The sequence below is a fragment of the Anoplopoma fimbria genome, chromosome 22 (assembly GCF_027596085.1).
Source record: "Anoplopoma fimbria isolate UVic2021 breed Golden Eagle Sablefish chromosome 22, Afim_UVic_2022, whole genome shotgun sequence".
Taxonomy (NCBI): domain Eukaryota; kingdom Metazoa; phylum Chordata; class Actinopteri; order Perciformes; family Anoplopomatidae; genus Anoplopoma; species Anoplopoma fimbria.
The window spans coordinates 4,825,186-4,831,724 of NC_072470.1; positions in this window are offsets into that span (position 1 = coordinate 4,825,186).

Here is a 6,539-nt window from a genome sequence, read left to right on the forward strand (position 1 = left end):
AATATATAGAAATGTTTTCATCCTAACACGCAGAGGCCTTTTAGATCCTGCATGAATCCTGCACTGAATTTTGATTTATTGCATAAGAATAACCAGCTTTCTTTTTCAGATTTTCTATGAAATACTTTTAATTACAGTTAAGGCAAATGAAATGAAATAGTTGAGGCTTGGAGTTGTGTGTTGTATAATGATATATATATATAACTCATATATATAAATAAATATATATATAAATATATAAATGTAACAGATCACTAACATGTCAATTAAACAAACAGTAAAAATGCATGAAGCGATTTTATTTGGGTTTTTTTTTAAGGGAAGTTAATAAGAATAAAACAAAAAAAAAGGCAGAAAGTGTCAGATTATGTCTCATAAAAATAAACATGTATTTCTATTGACCCGTTTATGAGACAGATTACTTCTCAAGATAACTAAAGAAAAAACAAGGAAATGTGTAAGAAAAGTGGAACTATTTAATATCTACATTTTTTGGGTTTTGATTTTTTTAAAAATGAGATAAGAGATGAACTCGTGGGCCACTTTATGAAAAACATATTTCATATATATAAATAAATCGCGTTCGTAATTCACGTTATTGAGATGAAACCATTTTTTTTCTTCAAGCATCTTGTTCCTCCGGATTCAAACGAGGTCATTGAAAAAACGAGAAATGAATTTCTCCATTATTACTCAACATGAAACATCAGCTCCATTTACCCACATCTCTCCTCTCAACTCATTAATCTGCATTTACACCAAGTTACACAGTTATTGAACTGCTCGTCAGCTGTGACGTGAGAAAGATACAATATTAAAAGCCAGGAATGAAAATGAATATTTCCCCCGAGGAGACAGATGTGTGTCCCGTGTTAAACAGGCCGGTTCTTCTAACCATCCCTTGCCAATTATTTGGCACAACCATGCAACACACAACCTTTTTTTTTTACTTCTACTTAAACAATGAGCTGTAAAAGACTTACATTACATTACATTACATTACAGTCATTTAGCAGAGCTGTATTTATTTAATAGTAACTTATAAAGTGGTGATAATAAGAATTTTACACTCTTAAGTGTTAAATATGTTAAAAGAGATGATTTCATTTGTCTTTTTTTGTATTATTTATTGTGAAAATTGACTTCCTCATATTACATTACATTACATTACATTACAGTCATTTAGCAGATGCTTTTATTCAACATAGGTATTCAAGAGAACTACTAGTCACCAGAAGTCATAAGTGCATCTCCTTTCTTAAACAAGCATCTTAAAGCATAAACCAGAGCAAAAGTACAGTGCAGAAGCAAATTACTACGAAAACAATAATTGCAACAGACTAATACGAATATAATAAGTACTACAAACTAATATGAATAGGATAAGTGCAGTAAACGAATATGAATTCAATAAGTGACCTATTTGAGTTTTGTAGTTTGGTAACTTTGAAATGAATGTGAATATTTCTGCGCGGAGTAAATGCGCACCTGTAGAGAAAACAATACGTTTTGCTCCTGAGCTGATGGAACAATATGTATTATGGAGAAATATGTATTTGTAAAAAAAAAAAAAAAAAAAAAAAAATCCTCGTTTTGTAACTGTGAGGACGTAAAGAGGAGGGGACATTGTTTCTTATTGAACAGTTTGGCTGCTGAACATGGTCGGAATGAGACAGTAAGGAAATGGAACATAATGTCATTTTACAGGAAACAAAAAAAGTAAAAGGGGTTGGAGGACAGTTGCTAAATATAAAACAGTAGAAAGAAACAGCTCCATAATGACCAATGCAGGATGAGAAACGACCTCTGAAGAAAGTGGAGACAATCTTGTGTTATAATTATGTGCTTTCAGTGTTGGAAATATTTGTTGCTGCAGCTGTTTTCACAATCACAGTAGAAAATAAATGTAGGCTATTAATGTTTAACTCACTGACCTCCCTGCATGTGTTTACATGCCTGATGTGGCGATGACCCCCCCCCCCTAGTGTTAATGTGTGTGTGTGTGATGTGATGGAGAGAGTGTGTGTGTGTGTGTGTGTGTGTGTGTGTGTGTGTGTGTGTGAGAGAGAGAAAGTAACACACACACACACACACACACACACACACACACACACACACACAGGAGGTGGATGGTGTGTGGGGTTGTGGATATGTGTGTGTGTGTGTGTGTGTGTGTGTGTGTGTGTGTGTGTGTGTGTGTGTGTGTGTGTTTCGGTCATGGCCAGTCACCCCGAACTGTCCCGTTTACTGAACACCGACATCCCAGAGTGACCGCACAACCTAAATACCAACAGTGAGCATTTAACCAAAGAGTCAAACTACAATCCAGAGAAAAAAACACAGTATCACCCCGAATGCCACAGTAACATCTGAGGAATAGCTTTTGAATGTAAAACATTATTCAATGTGATATTTTTCAAGGAATCAGTGTCAATATTTATTGAAGTGTGTGATTCAATGAGGATGACTAACATCCTGTTACTGCAGTGACTCCAGGCTGTGTTTGTGACATTTACAGTACTATGCTCGCATATATTTAAAACACCCACAACCACTTTATAAAGAACAGAACTTAAAAACAAAGTGAACTCATCTTTTCCCAGGCAGTTTAAAGATGCACCATGTGGTCAGACATCTGAGACCAGTATTGCACAGAGATAAAGAGACATGAGTCATTTACCACAGGTTCAGTTTAAGTCTTAAACTGTTTTACTCCAGTTCCACTTTTCTGTTTCAACCAAAGACTGAAGAAGACACGTACATCGCATCAACAACGTCAGCTCTACATCTCTGAAGGACTGTTCTGACACAAAGGGTTATTGTTTTTCTTCATGAACCATTTAGTTTTCTGGTTTATAAACTGTCAGAAAATGGCGAAAAATTTAAATCAGGAGTGAAGACACCAGAAAATATTCACATTAAAGAAGCTGGAATCAGAGAATTTTGACTTTTTTCTTAAGAAATGACTTAAACCGATGAGCAAAAAAGTTGCAGGGCAATTTATTAGTTGACAATTAATCGATTAATTAATTAATTTGGTTCTATTCTGTATGTCAGTGGCATCAGTATCAGCTACTGAACTCAGAAAAAAAAGTCTGGGTGAAGCTGAGGGTAGAAGAGTGAGTGGAAACCACCACGAGTGACACCAAAATGTACTTCTCTTATGCGTTATATATACGAAATATATCATTTGAAAACACATGTTACAAGAACCAATATACAACATTGAGATCTAGAGAAAGTCTGGGGGGGGGAAAGCAAACTTTGTTGATCCACATAAAACTTTTTCTCACTGGACTAAAGTAAACTTTTTGTCCGATCTAACATCCAGCTGCTGTTAGCGATGCTACATCTTAAGGGATCATCTAGCGGCTTCAGGTAATGTTACTAAAAACAGCATATTCTTCCTCATAATGGCTCAATGTCATGAAAAGTTCCCTTCGCTAAAAGGTTGGCACGCCACAAAAGAATGCCTTACACGTGCACGTGCACACACTGAGATGTGTGTGTTATCTCTGCGGATCATCATCACGCTGAAAAGGGAGACAAAAAGGGAATAATGAAAATAGAAAGGCGGAGAGAGGGAATAATGATAGGCCTGCCGCTGATGGAGGTCTGGAGGTAAAGACAGATGGATGCAGAGGTTTCTCTTTCTGTCTTTTGCTCCATCTCTCCGCTGTTTTTCTCTCGCTCTCCTTTTCTCCCCCTTTCTCTCTCTCTCTCTCTCTCTCTTTTCGTCTGCTCCCTCTCCATCAAGATGCCATTATTCAGGACATTAGCGAAGAAGAGCTAAAAGCTCTCACTGTCGAGGAGGGTCCCTGGGTCCTTTCTGAGAGCTGCGACGCAAACACACACACACACACACACACACACACACACACATGGACGCACGCACGCACACACACTTTGACTACAGAAGTACCATGCAGTATAGGTGAAGAGGTAAGAGGTGGTGAAAAGGTCTTATTGCAGACATTACGGTATCCAGGCTCCTCTACTCTCCTCTGTGGCCGAAAACATGGACATTAGCTGACACAAAGAAAAATGAACAGTACTCAATAAAGCACATTTTGACGCACATCATCTTCGCTCTCTGCTTGCTTTTCTCAGCTCTCCTTTCTCCTGCCACTCTCATCATGCCTTGAATAATGCTGAAAATTGGGGCATATTGTGTGGATGAATTAGACAAGGGCATCGATGTGTGTATGTGCTCCGGATAATGTGACGACTGGCAAGAGGCTCTGTGAAATGATCCGCTGTGTTTGATTGTGCGTTATATGTTATCAAAAACGTATTATGTTTTTAAGTCGATTACACCAGTTTGTGCCTGAATACATGAAGTGTGAAAAACTCAAATGTGTGAATTAGTTGCCCTGGTGCTCCAAAGAGAAGTCTTCCTAAGAGCATATGTGTACTTTTAAAATCAATTTTGCACACTTATTATAGACACACTGGTTCAATTATTCTGCCGTTGTAGATGGTATAGGTAGAAGAACATGCAAACTATTCAAAACAAACCATAACAGACCTTAAAGTTTTTGAAAGTCCGTATAATAAAATGCTCAATTAGCTTCATCGGCTTCTATCCTACAAAGTCAGAAATGTCACACATCAGCTGGAAGCTAAATATATCAGTGTGGTTTAAAGAATGACTGGACTCTCCATCCATTTAAACTTCTTTCCAAACTGTTGATTCATCCAAATGTTATTATCGCAAACATACTTCCTCACATTCCTCTAGTTGTATGAAACTATATAGAGGATTTGATTTGCCACGGTTTTAAAATATCCATCATTTAGGTTTCTGTGTGCACCCCAATACAATGATGGTTTGTATCGTTATTTTTTTGCCGTGCTCAATTGTTGTTGTAAATTTGACAAATTATGTTCTCATGAAACTATTTTGCATCTGCAGTTACATTTTATCTGGTACTTTAGTCCAGTCAGTTGCTGGAAGTGTCACTTGGAGTCGCAGTAGAGGGGAAGGTAAACAAAGTAGCAGGTTATAGTTCTGATACTTACAGTAGTGCTTGATATTCATGAGGTTATTCTATGAGTTTTGAAGTTAAAGGAGATGTAGCAGTGGTGATGATAATAGTTGTTTGAAAAGAGTTTTGGTAGAAATAATAACATCTGTATCAGCTATAGTAGAAGATGTGGTAGAAATAATAACATCTGTATCAGCTATAGTAGAAGATGTGGTAGAAATAATAACATCTGTATCAGCTATAGTAGAAGATGTGGTAGAAATAATAACATCTGTATCAGCTATAGTAGAAGATGTGGTAGAAATAATAACATCTGTATCAGCTATAGTAGAAGATGTGGTAGAAATAATAACATCTGTATCAGCTATAGTAGAAGATGTGGTAGAAATAATAACATCTGTATCAGCTATAGTAGAATATGTGGTAGAAATAATAACATCTGTATCATTAGTTATTGTGTTACTGGTTGTAGTTATGTTGTTGCAGTCTCTGTTTGATTGTATAATTTGATTTATTTGTCAGAAATAATTGCACTTTAATCATCAAATCGGCGTACTTCAGTACACTGGATACTGCTGCACAAGTCAGAGGCCTGTGGAAGTTCATTTCTGCCATTCATTTTCCAACTTGGCTCTTTAACTTTTCCTAATTATTCCGTTTCCTGAGCTCAGGGACTTGGAGGATTTTCATAATTCATCCCCCTCCTTTTGCCGTTTCTTTTTTCCCCTTCCCATCACAATTACTGTAGTACAAAACCATCAAAATTATTCATCTGCTCCCTTTTTTTCAATTTACCATTCTTTCTTTCAGTTCCTGTAATTCATGTGTGTTTTTCTTTCTCTTTATCAGTCCTATGGAGCTCTACACTGCTCATGTATTTATTCATGCTTTTCTGCCTCTGATGGGCGACATGGATGGAGCTGAATAGAGGCAGTGTGTATGTGTGTACGCCTCTGTGTGTGTGTGTGTGTGTGTGTGTGTGTGTGTGTGTGTGTGTGTGTGTGTGTGTGTGTGTGTGTGTGTGTGTGTGTGTGTGTGTGTGTGTGTGTGTGTGTGTGTGTGTGTGTGTGTGTGGAGCTCCGCTGTAGACCTCTTCTATTGTGCTGATTCTAAGTGAAGGTCTTAATCTAGCCACTGCCATTACCGCTGCTGAGACCTCCAGCCTCCACCTCCCCTCTTGCCCTGATGTTGTGCCCAGCCACGAAAGGCCCTTTAGTGGGCCGACTGGCAAGCCAGATCAGGGTCTTGGGTCTGTGGCTTGGCCTGGATCCCTGGTCCTCATCCTCCATCACCGACGCCCCCCACAACCCTACAATGAAGCCACCGTCCTGGCCTGACTTGGCCCCCGAAGCCGCCTTCCTGGCTCGCGGCCTGGATGGATGGAGAGGGGGAAGAAAGCCTGTAGCTGGATGTGCAGTGGAGTGAGGAGAGGTGGAGAGGCTAACAATGCTATCAGAGAGCTGGCGTCCGTCTCTCAAACGCACAAACACACATACTGCTGTGCTTGTCTTTATTTATCACAGCTCTTCACACATAGACGACAACAAAGGA